The sequence below is a fragment of the Salmo salar genome, unplaced genomic scaffold (genome assembly GCF_965601325.2).
Source record: "Salmo salar unplaced genomic scaffold, fSalSal1 ptg000322l, whole genome shotgun sequence".
Lineage (NCBI taxonomy): Eukaryota > Metazoa > Chordata > Actinopteri > Salmoniformes > Salmonidae > Salmo > Salmo salar.
This window is the reverse complement of record NW_027675349.1, coordinates 282,432-301,953: the sequence shown is the minus strand read 5'-3', so window position 1 is coordinate 301,953 and position 19,522 is coordinate 282,432. Positions and strand designations below refer to the sequence as shown.

General features: G+C 42.0%; 1 long non-coding RNA gene across 1 annotated transcript; it reads left to right on the top strand.

The window, feature by feature from the left end:
• Window positions 1-17,572: 17,572 nt before the first annotated feature.
• On the top strand, window positions 17,573-18,975 carry LOC123732597 (uncharacterized). Its single transcript, XR_014391313.1, has 3 exons — window positions 17,573-18,257; window positions 18,405-18,447; window positions 18,542-18,975. It is a non-coding gene; the product is annotated as an uncharacterized LOC123732597 (long non-coding RNA).
• Window positions 18,976-19,522: the final 547 nt, after the last annotated feature.

Sequence of the window (19,522 nt, the reverse complement as noted above, 5' to 3'; positions counted from 1 at the left end):
CAAAACATTAACCTTTCGTTGATCAGAACTCTAGAGGTTCTTCTTCACTGAACCCCAAAATATATATAACTTTTAGTAGTTCCATATATTAAGGAAGTGATAGAAGCCTTTTTGGTTCTATAAGGAACCTTTTTTTCTAAGAGTGTATAATAAACACATTTTTCTTTTGATTATTTAATTATCTACATCATGTTATTTCAAGATATCCCTTTGGAGTGCAACATCACGTTGTTAAAAAACAATCCTAAATTGGGCGTGGCTATAAATTAGGCAAATTGAAGGCATCTCGGGCGTAATATGTGTTCGATGAAAATGAACATTGTATGCAACGTTGTAGGCAACATTATTGGCAAGGGACTTGATGCCTACTATGCCAAAGATATTTATAGTTGTTAAACGGGTGTGAAGAGTGTGTTGATATAACGATAATATTGTCAAAATCCTGCTTGTAACAGCGATCAGAAATGGTAAAAAAAATATGCATTTCATTATATTAGGCAGTAATCAAGAGTAGACAAAGTGGTTGTGTCATGTGAAAATTCTATCAAATGTCTTACATTGCAACGAGTACAGTCAGGGTGCCGTGGAACCCCTGCAGTACCTCCACAGACCCCGGATTGAGAACCCCTGATTTAGCAGATGCTCTTATTCAGAGAGATTTACAGTAAGTGCATTCATCTTAAGCAGTATTTTCACGGCCGGATAAAAAACGTACCTGATTTAATCTGGTTATTACTCCTGCCCAGAAACTAGAATATGCATATAATTATTAGCTTTGGATAGAAAACACTCCAAAGTTTCTAAAACTGTTTGAATGGTGTCTGTGAGTATAACAGAACTCATTTGGCAGGCCAAAACCTGAGAAGATTCTGTACAGGAAGTACCCTGTCTGACCATTTCTTGGCCTTCTTTGCCATCTCTATCCATTACAAAGGATCTCTGCTGTTACGTGACACTTTCTGATGCTCCCATAGGCTCTCAGAAGGCGCCAGAACGTTGAATGATGACTCTGCTCTCTCTGGCTGAAAAACAGTCGCGCATTTGGTAAGTGGTCATCTGAGAACAATGAGACTGGGCCGCGCGTGCACGTGAAGAGTCCATTTTACTTCTTTCAGTCTTTGAACGAAAACAACGACTCCCGGTCGGAATATTATCGCTATTTTACGAGAAAAATAGCATTAAAATTGATTTTAAACAGCGTTTGACATGCTTCGAAGTACGGTAATGGAATATTTTGAAATTTTTTGTCACGAAACGCGCGTCACCCTTCGTTACCCTTCGGATAGTGTCTTGAACGCACAACAAAACGCCGCTATTTGGATATAACTATGGATTATTTGGAACCAAAACAACATTGGGTGATGAAGTAGAAGTCCTGGGAGTGCATTCTGACGAAGAACAGCAAAGGTAATCCAATTTTTCTTATAGTAAATCTGAGTTTGGTGAGTGCCAAACTTGGTGGGTGTCAAAATAGCTAGCCATGATGGCCGGGCTATCTACTCAGAATATTGCAAAATGTGCTTTCACCGAAAAGCTATTTTAAAATCGGACACCGTGATTGCATAAAGGAGGTCGGTATCTATAATTCTTAAAATAATTGTTATGCTTTTTGTGAACGTTTATCGTGAGTAATTTAGTAAATTCACCGGAAGTGTTCGGTGGGAATGCTAGTTCTGAACGTCACATGCTAATGTAAAAAGCTGTTTTTTTTATATAAATATGAACTTGATTGAACAAAACATGCATGTATTGTATAACATAATGTCCTAGGCGTGTCATCTGATGAAGATCATCAAAGGTTAGTGCTGCATTTAGCTGTGGTTTTGGTTTTTGTGACATTATATGCTAGCTTGAAAAATGGGTGTCTGATTATTTCTGGCTGGGTACTCTGCTGACATAATCTAATGTTTTGCTTTCGTTGTAAAGCCTTTTTGAAATCGGACAGTGTGGTTAGATAAAGGAGAGTCTTGTCTTTAACCTCTATGGGCTAGGTGGGACGCTTGCTCAAACATATGACTACTTTACACCATTTTAAAGACAAGACTCTCGCTAATCTAACCACACTGTCCGATTTCAAAAAGGCTTTACAACGAAAGCAAAACATTAGATTATGTCAGCAGAGTACCCAGCCAGAAATAATCAGACACCCATTTTTCAAGCTAGCATATAATGTCACATAAACCCAAACCACAGCTAAATGCAGCACTAACCTTTGATGATCTTCATCAGATGACACTCCTAGGACATTATGTTATACAATACCACGCCCATCATTGGATATTGGAGCAGGTGTTCCGCTAGCGGAACGTCTAGATGTAGCTATTTATTATTGAAATAAACATAATTCATTCTTCATAAAATTGTCATCTTACCTCTTAGCTTTGGTGTCATGTCCCCCAGAGAGATGCGTTTTAGAGGCAGGGCCCTCCTCCTCTCTCTCCCCAGAGAGATTATTTTTAGAGGCAGGGCCCCCCTCCTCTCTCTCCCCAGAGAGTCTCATTTTAGAGGCAGGGCCCCCCTCCTCTCTCTCCCCAGAGAGACTCATTTTAGAGAACTGTCCCCTAAACAGAGATCCAGCATGTTGGTTGTGGTTAACACAGTGACAACTATTTATTGATTGTCAATTGTTCTCATTTATTCATTATTTCTTTGAGAAATAAAACATTTACTAACAGACATAAAAACAGTCAGGTGATTTAATGCATCACATGAACATGTAGTTGTGACATTTCATCTCCATGGTAACTGTCAATAATAATAAGTCACTGTTTGTTAAGGTAGTTATAGACAGTACAGCAACAATAATAATAATAATAAGTCACTCTTTGTTAAGGAAGTTATAGACAGTACAGCAACACAAGGTCATGTCTCACTTATTTGTATTCACTAACATTAGGCTATTTATTGTCTTTCAATCTGTTATTTTCTAAATGTATCTGAGAATGTAGACAGAAGAGCTAAAACGGACATGATTGATCTGAGGGGGAAATCTTTGATCCATTTAGAAAGTTTATTTGCATCAAGTAAGAGACTTTAAATAATGTAAAGTAGACTAGGTTATAATGTATAACAGCAGTTTGTTAGTGATATGCAGATCAAGGTCTATACCTCAGATATAGCCTACATATCATAGATGACCAGTCTAAACCTGTTCAGATCAACATAATGTTATAGTCCTACCAGTAGCAGGACAGAGAATGTACTGTATATAACCTACATATCATAGATGACCAGCCTAAACCTGTTCAGATCAACATAATGTTATAGTCCTACCAGTAGCAGGACAGAGAATGTACTGTATATAACCTACATATCATAGATGACCAGTCTAAACCTGTTCAGATCAACATAATGTTATAGTCCTACCAGTAGCAGGACAGAGAATGTACTGTATATAACCTACATATCATAGATGACCAGTCTAAACCTGTTCAGATCAACATAATGTTATAGTCCTACCAGTAGCAGGACAGAGAATGTACTGTATATAACCTACATATCATAGATGACCAGTCTAAACCTGTTCAGATCAGGGTTACACTCCAACCCTGTTCCTGGAGCGCTACCCTCCGGTAGGGTTTCACTCCAACCCTGTTCCTGGAGCGCTACCCTCCGATAGGGTTTCACTCCAACCCTGTTCCTGGAGCGCTAACCTCCGGTAGGGTTACACTCCAACCCTGTTCCTGTAGCGCTACCCTCCGGTAGGGTTTCACTCCAACCCTGTTCCTGGAGCACTACCCTCCGGTAGGGTTTCACTCCAACCCTGTTCCTGGAGCGCTACCCTCCGGTAGGGTTACACTCCAACCCTGTTCCTGTAGCGCTACCCTCTGGTAGGGTTACACTACAACCCTGTTCCTGGAGCGCTACCCTCCGGTAGGGTCTCACTCCAACCCTGTTCCTGTAGCGCTACCCTCCGGTAGGGTCTCACTCCAACCCTGTTCCTGGAGCGCTACCCTCCAGTAGGGTTACACTCCAACCCTGTTCCTGTAGCGCTACCCTCCGGTAGGGTTTTACTCCAACTCTGTTCCTGGAGCGCTACCCTCCGGTAGGGTTACACTCCAACCCTGTTCCTGGTGCTCTACCCTCCGGTAGGGTTACACTCCAACCCTGTTCCTGGAGCGCTACCCTCCGGTAGGGTTACACTCCAACCCTGTTCCTGGAGCGCTACCCTCCGGTAGGGTTACACTCCAACCACAGCTGTAACTAACCTGATTTATCTTATAAACCAACTAATTATTTTAATCAGGTGACTAGTTTTGAATAGGAATGAAAACCTACAGGATGGTATCTCTCCAGGAACAGGATCAGAGAGCCCTGTTTTAGAAGATGCATAAAATCCATCCTCCAATTCTTTCTGACTATTCAGCTTCAGCTAACCGTGCTAAAATCTTATTAGAAATCAGTATTTTTTTGTAACAGTAACGTTACCATTTAGCTGGTAATTAAATATAATTTATTTAGAATTGATCAGAATAATGTTTATTGTATTCTCAAATTGAAAGTGCTCCCTCGCGCTCCTCAGCACTACACCCATGGTGATAAGAGATCATAGATCAAACCTACTCTTGACTATTAAATGTCTGACTACGACCTAACTTTATAATAGTGTGTAAGTAGCTTCTAGACTTACCAGTCTGCTCGTCTTTCCTTCAAATCAATACTTTTACCCGACTTCTAATGTTGCCGAGAAATGTGCGCCACAGTTTCAACATCCCTTTTGTATGTGCATTAGCCCACAAACTTACTTTCAACTTCATGGGGAAATGACATAACAGAATTCCTAAACCCAGAGACCAACATCCCGAGTCTACCGGGACCGCTGGGGAAGCAGACTGTAGGAAGTAGACCGATGCTGTGATTTGGGGTTTGAGAAGTCAGAAGTGAAAAATTCCTCCTTAGTTGTACATTTTCTCTAAATCTAAAGGCAAAACCTAGATTGGAGCCAATGTCTTAAGTATTTCAACATGTTATTACTCCAACTTCGTGAATGAGACTAACTGACACGTTATTATTTTAGTCAAAAACGATTTTATATCGAAGGAGTGTCTTTGGTTTGACGGCCTGAACATGCACAGTTCTACATACTTTTGTATATCTAGTGTGTGTGTATATATATATACACACACACACACACACACACACTAGATGTGCAAAAGTATGTAGACACACCTTCAAATTAGTGGATTCGACTATTTCAGCCACATCCGTTGCTGACAAGTGTATAAAATCGAGCACACAGCCATGCAGTCTCCATAGACAAACATTAGCAGTAGAATGGCCTTACTGAAGAGCTCAGTGACTTTCAACGTGGCACCGTCATAGGATGCCACCTTTCCACAAAGTCAGTTCATCACATTTCTGCCCTGCTAGAGATTCCCTGGTCAACTGTAAATGCAGTTATTGTGAAGTGGAAACATCTTGGAGAAACAACGGCTCAAGCGTGAAGTGGTAGGCCACACAAGCTCACAGAACGGGGCAGCCAAGTGCTGAAGCGCGTTTTCTGCAGTAATGAATCACGCTTCACCATCTGGCAGTCCGACTGTCACGTCTGGGATTGGCGGACGTATACTGCCAACTGTAAAGTTTGGTGGAGGAGGAATAATGGTCTGGGGCTGTTTTTCCATGGTTCGGGCTAGTCTCCTTAGTTCCAGTGAAGGGAAATCGTAACGCTACAACATACAATTACATTCTAGATGATTCTGTGCTGGCAACTGTGGCAACATTTTGGGGGAGGCCCATTCCTATTTCTGATTGACAATGTCCCTGTGCACAAAGCGAGGTTCACACAGAAATTGTTTGTCGAGATTGGTGTGGAAGAAATTGACTGTCCTTCACAGAGCCCTGACCTCAACCCCGTTGAACACCTTTGGGATGAATTGGAACGTCAACTGCGAGCCAGGCCTAATCACCCAACATCAGTGCCCGACCTCTCTAATGCTCTTGTGGCTGAATGGAAGCAAGTCCCCGCAGCAATGTTCCAACATCTAGTGGAAAGCCTTCCCAGAAGAGTGGCGGCTGTTATAGCACCAAAGGGGGGACCAACTCCATATTCATGCCCTTGATTTTGGAATGAGATGGTCGGTGAGCAGGTGTCCACATACATTTGGTCATGTAGTGTATATTTGATGCTGTTTGTAAAAATCATGCCACCATTTTAGTTATAGTTATAACATACTGTAGTCTAAAACCATTTTAGTTACAGTATAACATACTGTAGTCTAAAACCTTTAACTAGTACATTTGGGAACAGGACATAATGTCATATTTTCCAAATGGTTTCGTTATCAGAAATGACCAACTTCATGACATGACACTGACATGGGTGACTTCCACATGTCTCCTTTTTCCGTTAAATTCATAATCTATGCTGGAGATCCCCCTTAACAAAGCCTTGCCTTAGTCTATCCAGTGGACAAGCCTTCTGCCATGCCTGGATATTTTCAGAAAAAGTACCAACACTTCAAAATTAAATATCACTTGGGATAATCTTCCAAAGACATTGACTTTTATTCAAATAACAGATTGTACCTGTCCAGCTCCAGGTTCCCCAGAAGGACCAGACACCACCATCTCCTCAAACCAGGCTGAAGGACCAGACACCACCATCTCCTCAGACCAGGCTGAAGGACCAGACACCACCATCTCCTCAGACCAGGCTGAAGGACCAGACACCACCATCTCCTCAGACCAGGCTGAAGGACCAGACACCACCATCTCCTCAGACCAGGCTGAAGGACCAGACACCACCATCTCCTCAGACCAGGCTGAAGGACCACACACCACCATCTCCTCAGACCAGGCTGAAGGACCAGACACCACCATCTCCTCAGACCAGGCTGAAGGACCACACACCACCATCTCCTCAGACCAGGTATATCAGGCTGAAGGACGAGAACAGTCACAATGCATTTCCAATTGCTCATTTCGAGAATCTGTAAATTCTAAATTAATACCTTTTCTGCATTTGACATAATACCACTTACGATCAAGTAATCAAATGGAGTGTCTGTGGCAAAATATCATGTGTACTGGAAAGAAAACACATAATGAATAAAACACAATGTTAATTACTCATTATAAATGTATGTTAGTGAAACATATTGTAAAGCGTGCGTGTTGGTGGCAGGGAAGTCAGGCGCAGGAGAACGAACTTGGTATAAACGGAATCGTTTAATAAGTGCTCGCAAATTCCGAAAACCAACATATACAAAATAAAGGAAGTGGGTAGAAAACCCGTCGCACACCAGAGCATAAATGCACCATTACATACAACAAACAATCACCGACAAGGACATGAGGGGAAACAGAGGGTTAAATACACAACATGTCATTGATGGGATTGGAACCAGGTGTGATGGAAGACAAGACAAAACCAATGGAAAATGAAAAGTGGATCAGTGATGGCTAGAAGGACGGTGACGTCGACCGCCGAACACCGCCCGAACAAGGAGAGGGACCGACTTCGGCGGAAGTCATGACAATAATGAATAAACAATGTTAATTACTCATTATAAATGTATGTTAGTAAAACATAATGTTAATTACTCATTATAAATGTAGGTTAGTTAAACATAATGTTAATTACTCATTATAAATGTAGGTTAGTAAAACATAATGTTAATTACTCATTATAAATGTAGGTCAGTAAAACATAATGTTAATTACTCATTATAAATGTAGGTTAGTAAAACACAATGTTAATTACTCATTATAAATGTATGTTAGTAAAACATAATGTTAATTACTCATTATAAATGTAGGTTAGTTAAACATAATGTTAATTACTCATTATAAATGTAGGTTAGTAAAACATAATGTTAATTACTCATTATAAATGTAGGTTAGTAAAACATAATGTTAATTACTCATTATAAATGTAGGTCAGTAAAACATAATGTTAATTACTCATTATAAATGTAGGTTAGTAAAACACAATGTTAATTACTCATTATAAATGTATGTTAGTAAAACATAATGTTAATTACTCATTATAAATGTAGGCTAGTAAAACATAATGTTAATTACTCATTATAAATGTAGGTTAGTAAAACATAATGTTAATTACTCATTATAAATGTAGGTTAGTAAAACATAATGTTAATTACTCATTATAAATGTAGGTTAGTAAAACATAATGTTAATTACTCATTATAAATGTAGGTTAGTAAAACATAATGTTAATTACTCATTATAAATGTATGTTAGTAAAACATAATGTTAATTACTCATTATAAATGTATGTTAGTAAAAAATGATGATATTAGAACAGTGAAATCTGACCATGAGCATAAAGACACCACAATCACTGCTTTATGGTTCCATGAAGTCCCTGTTTCAAGAGTTAACACTTACAGTTACAAAATATGCAACTAAATATTTGAAATCAAATAATAACATTGAATGCAAAAAACACTCAATGCTAACTATTACCTTTAATAAAGTTCAGGTCAGTTGTTTCAGTCCATGTCCCAGTGACAAGCTGCTTTGCCAGTTCACTGAGAAACCAAGAGACCTAAAGTCATGTTATTAAATATAATCATATAAAAACTGTAGCCTCTATGAAGAACACAATGTCCAACACAGATGGGGGCATGGTGGCAGGTAGCCTAGTGGTTAGAGTGGAGGGGTGGCAGGTAGTCTAGTGGTTAGAGTGGAGGGGGTGGCAGGTAGCCTAGTGGTTAGAGTGGAGGGGTGGCAGGTAGCCTAGTGGTTAGAGTGGAGGGGTGGCAGGTAGTCTAGTGGTTAGAGTGGAGGGGTGGCAGGTAGCCTAGTGGTTAGAGTGGAGGGACGGCAGGTAGCCTAGTGGTTAGAGTGGAGGGGTGGCAGGTAGCCTAGTGGTTAGAGTGGAGGGACGGCAGGTAGCCTAGTGGTTAGAGTGTTGGGGGTGGCAGGTAGTCTAGTGGTTAGAGTGGAGGGGTGGCAGGTAGTCTAGTGGTTAGAGTGGAGGGGCGGCAGGTAGCCTAGTGGTTAGAGTGTTGGGGGTGGCAGGTAGCCTAGTGGTTAGAGTGGAGGGGTGGCAGGTAGCCTAGTGGTTAGAGTGGAGGGACGGCAGGTAGCCTAGTGGTTAGAGTGGAGGGGGTGGCAGGTAGCCTAGTGGTTAGAGTGGAGGGGTGGCAGGTAGCCTAGTGGTTAGAGTGTAGAGGCGGCAGGTAGCCTAGTGGTTAGAGTGGAGGGGGTGGCAGGTAGCCTAGTGGTTAGAGTGGAGGGGTGGCAGGTAGCCTAGTGGTTAGAGTGGAGGGGTGGCAGGTAGCCTAGTGGTTAGAGTGTAGAGGCGGCAGGTAGCCTAGTGGTTAGAGTGGAGGGGGTGGCAGGTAGCCTAGTGGTTAGAGTGTTGGGGGTGGCAGGTAGCCTAGTGGTTAGAGTGGAGGGGTGGCAGGTAGTCTAGTGGTTAGAGTGTTGGGGGTGGCAGGTAGTCTAGTGGTTAGAGTGGAGGGGTGGCAGGTAGTCTAGTGGTTAGAGTGGAGGGGTGGCAGGTAGTCTAGTGGTTAGAGTGGAGGGGTGGCAGGTAGTCTAGTGGTTAGAGTGGAGGGGGTGGCAGGTAGCCTAGTGGTTAGAGTGGAGGGGGTGGCAGGTAGTCTAGTTGTTAGAGTGGAGGGGGTGGCAGGTAGCCTAGTGGTTAGAGTGGAGGGGGTGGCAGGTAGCCTAGTGGTTAGAGTGGAGGGGGTGGCAGGTAGTCTAGTGGTTAGAGTGGAGGGACAGCAGGTAGCCTAGTGGTTAGAGTGGAGGGGTGGCAGGTAGCCTAGTGGTTAGAGTGGAGGGGTGGCAGGTAGCCTAGTTGTTAGAGTGGGGGGCTGCAGGTAGCCTAGTGGTTAGAGTGGAGGGACGGCAGGTAGCCTAGTGGTTAGAGTGGAGACCCAGTAACTGAAAGGTTGCTAGATTGAATCCCCAAGCAGACAAGGTAAAAATATGTTGTTATGCCCCTGAACAAGGCAGTTAACCCACTGTTCCTAGGCCGTCATTGTAAATAAGAATTTGTTCTTAACTGACTTGCCTTGTTAAATAAAGGTACAATTATTATTTTTTACATCAACAGAGCATGTGATTCTGCAGAGAGTAGACATCATCTGTAACAAACATGCAGAGAACACTATAAACAAGGTTAATGTCACATGACCAGAAAAAATAAATAGATTAGATCCTGCAACCATGGAGAGGTAAATACTAGTCTATTTATGGAAAAATGCCCTGATTAACTCCTTAGTCTTATCTCGGTTTATGCCCCTGCTACTCCTGATGATTTGTTTTTCAAATCCAATGAGCAAAAAATATTTTCTTTATCTGGGATGCTAAACCAGACAAAATAAAGCGTGACTATCTATATAATGAATATGATTTGGGTGGGTCGAGATGATTAAATATAAAAGCACTAAACCTCTCTCTAAAAGCTTCACTTATTCAACAGTTTTACTTGAACCCTAAATGGTTCTCCAGTAGATTACTAAGAAAAGCTCATCCATTGTTTAAAAATGGCCTTTTTGCCTTTTTGCAGATTGCCATGTCTCATTTTAGATTAATTGAGAATTATACTTTTTTCAAAGTATCTCTTTTTCAAACGAGCATTACAGAGCTGGATACAATTTCAATGTCATCACCCCTGAAAAGATAAAACAAATATTATGGCTGAACTCAAATGTGCTGGTTGATAAAATACCTGTATTTATGGGAAAGATGTTTGAAAAGGGTATTCTGTTTTTAAATTATATTGTAAATTGGAATGGTAGAGTTATGTCCTTCATAGAGTTATCAGAATTGTTTGGGAAGGTCTGTTCAATCCAAGATTACAACCAATTGATTACAGCATTACCCCCAAAAATGGAGGAGGCGGGTGCCAGTGGGAGGATGTAGGGAACTGGTCTGTCTGACCAATATAAAGGATCAAAACTGGCGGAGGAATAAAAATAGCATAAATAGGAAAGTATACCAGTTTCATTTGAGGACCAGGATGTTGTGCCATACAGATTGCAAAATAGTTGGGAAGAGATTTTTGATGTACCGATTCCATGGTACAAGGTGTAGGAGTTGATATATAAAACGACGCAAGATTCAAGACTTCATGGTTTGAGCTGAAATTATTATTTAGAATTCTTGCTACCAACAAAATGTTGAATATTTGGGGCATATCATCAAATCAATCATCAAAGCTCTGCAGATTTTGTTGTGAGACTACATATTCAATAGACCATTTATTTTGGTATTGCCCTCAGGTAGCCTGTTTCTGGTCTCAGGTTCCGGAATGGCTGAAAATGCATAGCATTGATATAAAATTGAGCCTAGAAATAGTACTGTTAGGAGATCTGGAGAGACCGGGTCAGTCAATTACTAATACTCCTCGTAAAAGTATTTATCTTCAATACGCATTCTGTAGATTATATTCGATAGAAATGGTATGTTTGTAACGGCTGTCTGAAGTAGTAGACCAAGGTGCAGCATCCCTGTAACGGCTGTCTGAAGTAGTAGACCAAGGTGCAGCGTGGAATTTGTTCATCTTTTATTTTAGATGAAAAAGGCACTTCACAAAGAAACACAGACGACAGCCAAACAGTCCTGTCAGGTATCCTAACACACTAAACAGAAAACATCTACCCACAAAACCCAAAGGAAAAACATGCTGCCTAAGTATGACTCCCAATCAGCAACAACGATGTACAGCTGTTCCTGATTGGGAGCCATACCCGGCCGAAACAAAGCAATCCCCCAACATAGAAATACAGACATAGAATGCCCACCCAAATCACACCCTGACCAAACCTAAATAGAGACATAAAAAGGCTCTCTCAGGACAGGGCGTGACAATGTTAAACATCACATCATCATTGAAAGATATATGTTGCGTAGAAATCCGAAGAGGCTGGCCTGCAGAGATAGGTGGGATGGGCTGAGGGAAGCTGAGACAAGTGGGAGTGGAGTTGCAGGGTACGGGATAGAATGACGGTCAAAGATAAAAGTATAAAAAATAAAGTCAAAATAAACATAACAAAAAGCCAGTTTGAATGACACTGAGGGGCAGTGTTGTTACAGCTAATGTTGGTTTGTCTGAGGCTGATGCCGTGCAGGTGTTTGTACACATGTATATATACACACTCTCATTCAAATGCACACATGTGCACAAACACAGACACACACACACACATGTAAATAGTGCCATATTCAGTTTGCCTTGTTGTTGTGATTGTTGTTGTCCTGGATGTCTTTTGTTTTTTGCCTGGTGGTTTTCTGTTTCCTTTGTCTTTCTATTTTTTCTCTTTTGTTCATTTTGTTGGTTGTTGGTGAATGAGGGGGTGGAGATCTTGGGGTGGGGAATGGAATATATATATATATATAGTATTTTATTTTTCTTTGGGGGGGCTGTGGGTGGGTCTTGGATGGTTGAGGGGCAGCTCTTGGGGAACTGTGGGGGGGGATCTTGGAGGGCTGGTGGCCTGGCGGTTGGGAGCTTGGGCCAGTTGCTAATGGATGGCTGGTTCGGGTCCCCGTTTTTGACCCTGTGGGAGATCTGTCAACGTGCCTCTGTGTGTCGCTCTGGATGGGAGTCTGTTAGATGACCAATATGATGTAGTTGTTGAGCGGCTTCACTGCAAGTATATTGTGTTAAAAAAAAAACTCTATATACTTATGAATATAAAAAAGGTTTAAAAGAATACTGGATCCAATGCAATTCAGGCCTGCTTCTCCACAAAGTCTTCAGACTTTGTTCCTCTGCTGTGTTGATCCTGAAAATCCCACACAGCTGATCTCCACTTCTCCCTGAGCTTTGAAGGCAGCTTGGAGACAATGGTTCTGAGAAGGTCTGGGTTATCTCCTCCGTGTGCTTAATGTCCTGCACTGGTTAGAGCATTGGGCCAGTAACCGAAAGGTTGGTGGATTGAATCCCCGAGCTGAGAAGGTAAACATCTGTCATTCTGCCCCTGAACGAGGCAGTTAACCCACTGTTCCTAGGCCGTCAGTGTAAATAAGAATTTGGTCTTTTAACTGACTTGCCTAGTTCACTGACTTGTCTAGTTTAAATAAAGGTTAAATAAAAAAATGCTTAGACCTGTCAATTTGATTGATCTGAGTTAACTTATAGCTAGATACCTGAATATGACAAATGTATAGCTAGCAACTTCTAGATGACCAACTACCTAGAGGGTTAATGGTTTTTGAAAAATGGTTGTTCATAGCTAAATCCTTCCAGTCATGTAATAGAAGCGAACTGGTGCCTTCCTTGAATAGTGAATTTCTGACCCCTACGAATGTTGTGCTTCTTGTCGAGATCATTGGTGCCTTCATAGTACTTTGCCTGGTTGGAAAGATAAAATAACATCTCCTCAAGAGATTCCATTTAAGTGCAAGCTAACGTTACATACAAAATGAAAGCTACAAAAACAATTAGCTAGCTAGCTAACGTTGGCTAAACATAACTGTCTGGCTAGCTGACTAGGCAGGCTGATGTAAGCCTTCTAAAATATTGTTAAATAGGAATAAATAATTTAAGCTGTTTTTGGATTTAGATTGCTAGCTAACGTTACTTACATTGAGTTGATTAGATTCGAATCTGGCTGTTTTCCTGCCTTTTGTTATAACTAGCAAAGTGCAAAGAAGTCTTAATTCAGGTTGGGCGTGAGTTTCTGCTTGAATTTGGTTAAAAGGACAGTGAATTTGTTCAACCTTTGAGAACTTGCTACCAAGCTCGTGTGTATCAGACACACATTGTGTTTTCTCTTAGAGACTATTCTGAACTGAAGACATGTGTTACCACATTGTTTAAGCCTATTGGTGATAGTCATATACTCTGTGTAATTCTGTAATGTATAATGTATTTAATGTACAGTACACTGTAATTGTTTGAGTGTCAATTCTTTCATCCAATTAGTTAAATAGAGTAACTGCATTCCTCATTTTACAGAGTAATTATTTGATTGACCAAATGCTTATAATTTAGAAGGTCTATTGGTAGTTGTTATGTACACTATACAGTACACATACTGTAGCATATTATTGGATGCCACCTTGACATCTCTGATCTGCTTGCCTCCATTAATGAATGCTAGAACATTGGTTGCCAGGATTAGCTCTTTGTATCTAGTCTCTTAATAATTGCATAACGGTGCAAGTCATAAATGTTCATTATATTCATACTTAGTCGGTGACGCAATGATTCGCTGTCTTGCTAGATTCACCAGAGGGCCTGTTGCATTTATTTCTACAGAAAACCACGGCAATATAGGTCTACTCTCAGGAAAAAAGGTGCTATCTAGAACCTAAAAGGATTCTTCCGCTGTCCCCATAGAAGAACCCTTTTTGTTTCCATGTTGTGTTGTCATGTGTTGCTGCCTTGCTATGTTATTGTCTTAGGTCTCTCTTTATGTAGTGTTGTGTTGTCTCTCTTTTTGTGAAGTGTGTTTTGTCCTATATTTATATTGTATTTATTTTATTTTTTAAATCCCAGGCCCCGTCCCCACAGGAGCCTTTTGCCTTTTGGTAGGCTGTCATTGTAAATAACACTTTGTTCTTAACTGACTTGCGTAGTTAAATAAAGGTTAAATAATAAATAATACAAATTAAAATTGGATCAAGGACATCTTGGTAGTTATTTTCATCATCTGAGGCAGACACTTGAAAATCGCAACCCTGGCGTTGCAAACACCATGCTCTACCAACTGAGCCACGGGGAAGGCCAGTATGTATAACACACCATGCTGGTGTTGTAAACACCATGCTCTACCAACTGAGCCACGGGGAAGACCAGTATGTATAACACACCATGCTGGCGTTGTAAACACCATGCTCTACCAACTGAGCCACGGGGAAGACCAGTATGTATAACACACCATGCTGGTGTTGTAAACACCATGCTCTACCAACTGAGCCACGGGGAAGGCCAGTATGTATAACACACCATGCTGGTGTTGTAAACACCATGCTCTACCAACTGAGCCACGGGGAAGGCCAGTATGTATAACACACCATGCTGGTGTTGTAAACACCATGCTCTACCAACTGAGCCACGGGGAAGGGCCAGTATGTATAACACACCATGCTGGCGTTGTAAACACCATGCTCTACCAACTGAGCCACGGGGAAGGGCCAGTATGTATAACACACCATGCTGGCGTTGTAAACACCATGCTCTACCAACTGAGCCACGGGGAAGGCCAGTATAACACACCATGCTGGCGTTGTAAACACCATGCTCTACCAACTGAGCCACGGGGAAGGCCAGTATGTATAACACACCATGCTGGCGTTGCAAACACCATGCTCTACCAACTGAGCCACGGGGAAGGCCAGTATATATAACACACCATGCTGGTGTTGTAAACACCATGCTCTACCAACTGAGCCACGGGGAAGGCCAGTATGTATAACACACCATGCTGGCGTTGTAAACACCATGCTCTACCAACTGAGCCACGGGGAAGGCCAGTATATATAACACACCATGCTGGTGTTGTAAACACCATGCTCTACCAACTGAGCCACGGGGAAGGGCCAGTATGTATAACACACCATGCTGGCGTTGTAAACACCATGCTCTACCAACTGAGCCACGGGGAAGGCCAGTATGTATAACACACCATGCTGGTGTTGTAAACACCATGCTCTACCAACTGAGCCACGGGGAAGGGCCAGTATGTATAACACACCATGCTGGCGTTGCAAACACCATGCTCTACCAACTGAGCCATGGGGAAGGCCAGTATAACACACCATGCTGGCGTTGTAAACACCATGCTCTACCAACTGAGCCACGGGGAAGACCAGTATGTATAACACACCATGCTGGCGTTGTAAACACCATGCTCTACCAACTGAGCCACGGGGAAGACCAGTATGTATAACACACCATGCTGGCGTTGTAAACACCATGCTCTACCAACTGAGCCACGGGGAAGGGCCAGTATGTATAACACACCATGCTGGCGTTGTAAACACCATGCTCTACCAACTGAGCCACGGGGAAGGCCAGTATGTATAACACACCATGCTGGTGTTGTAAACACCATGCTCTACCAACTGAGCCACGGGGAAGACCAGTATGTATAACACACCATGCTGGTGTTGTAAACACCATGCTCTACCAACTGAGCCACGGGGAAGGCCAGTATGTATAACACACCATGCTGGTGTTGTAAACACCATGCTCTACCAACTGAGCCACAGGGAAGGCCAGTATGTATAACACACCATGCTGGTGTTGTAAACACCATGCTCTACCAACTGAGCCACGGGGAAGGGCCAGTATATATAACACACCATGCTGGTGTTGTAAACACCATGCTCTACCAACTGAGCCACGGGGAAGGCCAGTATGTATAACACACCATGCTGGTGTTGTAAACACCATGCTCTACCAACTGAGCCACGGGGAAGGGCCAGTATGTATAACACACCATGCTGGTGTTGTAAACACCATGCTCTACCAACTGAGCCACAGGGAAGCCAATGTGTTTGTTCAGTTTTTTTTACTTTAGTGAGCGAGTGCGTGCTGTGGGAAAATGTGACACAACTATAATTTGATCAGGAATTGAAATGTTAATTAGATCTTGAGGTAGAGGAAATGTGAATACTGCCTATGTAAGAGAGTTTTTGGGGAAAGAAATTGCATGGCGACAGTCTGGGGTTGAGAGGAGAGTAGGTGTTGTTGGAACAGGAAATAAGCAGCATCCTGTTTATCAGCAGTTAGGGGAATACTGAGGAAATGTGTTTTGTATACTTAGAAAAACAGTGAATGTTGGAAAAGGAACAGTATTTTCTACCCAGATAACTAATATCTGCACACTTAAAATACATCAAATAGAATATAAAAAAGTGCACTAGCCAAACAATGAGCCATCTGGAACTCTGTACTGTTGGGGCCTTTGTAGAGATTGTTTGCTTACAGTCCTACTGTGCTCTGAGACTAAGATAAACATCTGCCAGGATGGGAGGGGATCTCTTTCCTTTTCATTCTCACTCTAGGATAGGGGTTCTCATTCTCTTTCATTCTCTTTCATTCTCTTTCATTCTCTTTCATTTTCACTCATTGTCTGTCTGTCTGTCTGTCTGTCTGTCTGTCTGTCTGTCTGTCTGTCTGTCTGTCTGTCTGTCTGTCTGTCTGTCTGTCTGTCTGTCTGTCTGTCTGTCTGTCTGTCTGTCTGTCTGTCTGTCTGTCTGTCTGTCTGTCTGTCTGTCTGTCTGTCTGTCTGTCTGTCTGTCTGTCTGTCTCTCTCTCTCTCTCTCTCTCTCTCTCTCTCTCTCTCTCTCTCTCTCTCTCTCTCTCACACAATAACATTTATTTTTATTGAACCTTTATTTAACTAGGCAAGTCAGTTAAGAACAAATTCTAATTTACAATAACAACCTACACCAGCCAAACTCGGACGACATGACTGTGACGCCGCAGTAAATGTCTATTACCAGAAAGATAAGGATCTTCTTTCAATAATTACAATATATTATGTTTGTTTTGGATTAACTTCTGAAATAAATCTTTCTTGAACCAAATATTTAGGTGCTACTGATGTGGTGGAACAGAAAGTCAAGTGTTATTGACAATTTATCAAACTCGAATGGATTTGAAATACATAAAAGAGTAAAATATATTTCTAACTGTTTTCTAGGTAACAGCAATTGTCTTTAATTTGGTAAGGTTCAGTACACATTTGGCGTTTTAGACATTTGGACTTCTGAAGAATACAAAAATATGTTTTCATGAGTTCACTCATGTTCCGTAGATTGAGACTTGAGAGAAAGAGATGGGGAGCAATTGCTCCAAAGGGAGGAGAGAGGAGAGGGACATTACCACTTTCTCCAAAAAGAGAAGTTTGTCTTTGGGAAGAAAAAAGGAGTACACTGAAGGGAGGAAAGCAGAGGGCAACAGTGGAGAAACGCTCTTTCAACAAAGGTCAGACCAATTTCCCTGAAATGGTTCAAGTCAGTATTGCCTTGTGTTGTAGTACCAGGTTGAGGACATAGAGGCCAGTGTTACCTCTATCTCTCATTGTCTCTCCTAGTCTTCCTGGCCTACAATCCCCAGTCTCCCCAGCCTACAATCCCCAGCCTACAATCCCCAGTCTCCCCAGCCTACAATCCCCAGTCTCCCCAGCCTACAATCCCCAGTCTCCCCAGTCTACAATCCCCAGTCCCCCCAGACCGACAATCCCCAGTCTTCCCAGCCTACAATCCCCAGTCTTCCCTCACAGCTGAGGGTGGAAGCAGTCTATGTGCCCCAGTGATCAGCAATAAGGAAGTAGGAGGTAACATCAACATCACTCAGAACAACACTCAGAACAACGGTAAAAACATAACTCTTCCACTTTCTTTACATGCTGTGAGGAAAAGGTTTCCTCTGACACATTATTATATTCATACTTTATTCAATCAAGTCACCTTCAGAACTGTAGGAGAATATAATATATTTTCCTATTTTGTTCAATTTCTAGATGACTCCTCCCAGGTTGCACAATGCAGTGCCACGCTAAAAGGGTAAGTTGTCAAACGTTTGACTTTGTGCGCGTGTGATGTGTTGTGGGTGTAAATTAATAGTGTTTTTGGTTAAACCATCTCTCTTTGTCCACAGTGAGTTGCGTGGTGGTCTGTCTCCAGTATCCAGAGAGACCCAGAGCGCATCAAGGAACACACACTACCACCACAATATGAAGAGAAAGACAACACAAAGAAGACACAATACATAATGAATGATAAATACATCTGCTAAATGCATTATTATGATGCATGACATAGCAGCTAATAGGTTATTTTGCATTGCGTATTATGCAGATGAATGCACATATAATGCATTATGAAGAGGGTATTCATAGGAGGTGTTACCATAGGAGGTGTTACCATAAGAGGTGTTACCATAGGAGGTGTTACCATAGGAGTTGTTAACATAGGAGGTGTTACCATAGCCATAGGAGGTGTTACCATAGGAGGTGTTACCATAGCCATAGGAGGTGTGACCATAGGAGGTGTTTCCATAGCCATAGGAGGTGTTACCATATGAGGTGTTACCATAGGAGGTGTTACCATAGCCATAGGAGGTGTTACCATAGGAGGTGTTACCATAGGAGGTGTTACCATAGGAGGTGTTACCATAGCCATATGAGGTGTTACCATAGGAGGTGTTACCATAGCCATAGGAGGTGTTACCATAGGAGGTGTTTCCATAGCCATAGGAGGTGTTACCATATGAGGTGTTACCATAGGAGGTGTTACCATAGCCATAGGAGGTGTTACCACAGGAGGTGTTACCGTAGCAGGTGTTACCATAGGAGGTGTTACCATAGCCATATGAGGTGTTACCATAGCCATATGAGGTGTTACCATAGGAGGTGTTACCATAGCCATAGGAGGTGTTACCATAGGAGGTGTTACCATAGGAGGTGTTACCATATGAGGTGTTACCATAGCCACAGGAGGTGTTACCACAGGAGGTGTTACCATAGGAGGTGTTACCATAGGAGGTGTTACCATAGCCATATGAGGTGTTACCATAGGAGGTGTTACCATAGGAGGTGTTACCATAGGAATTGTTACCATAGGAGGTGTTACCATAGCC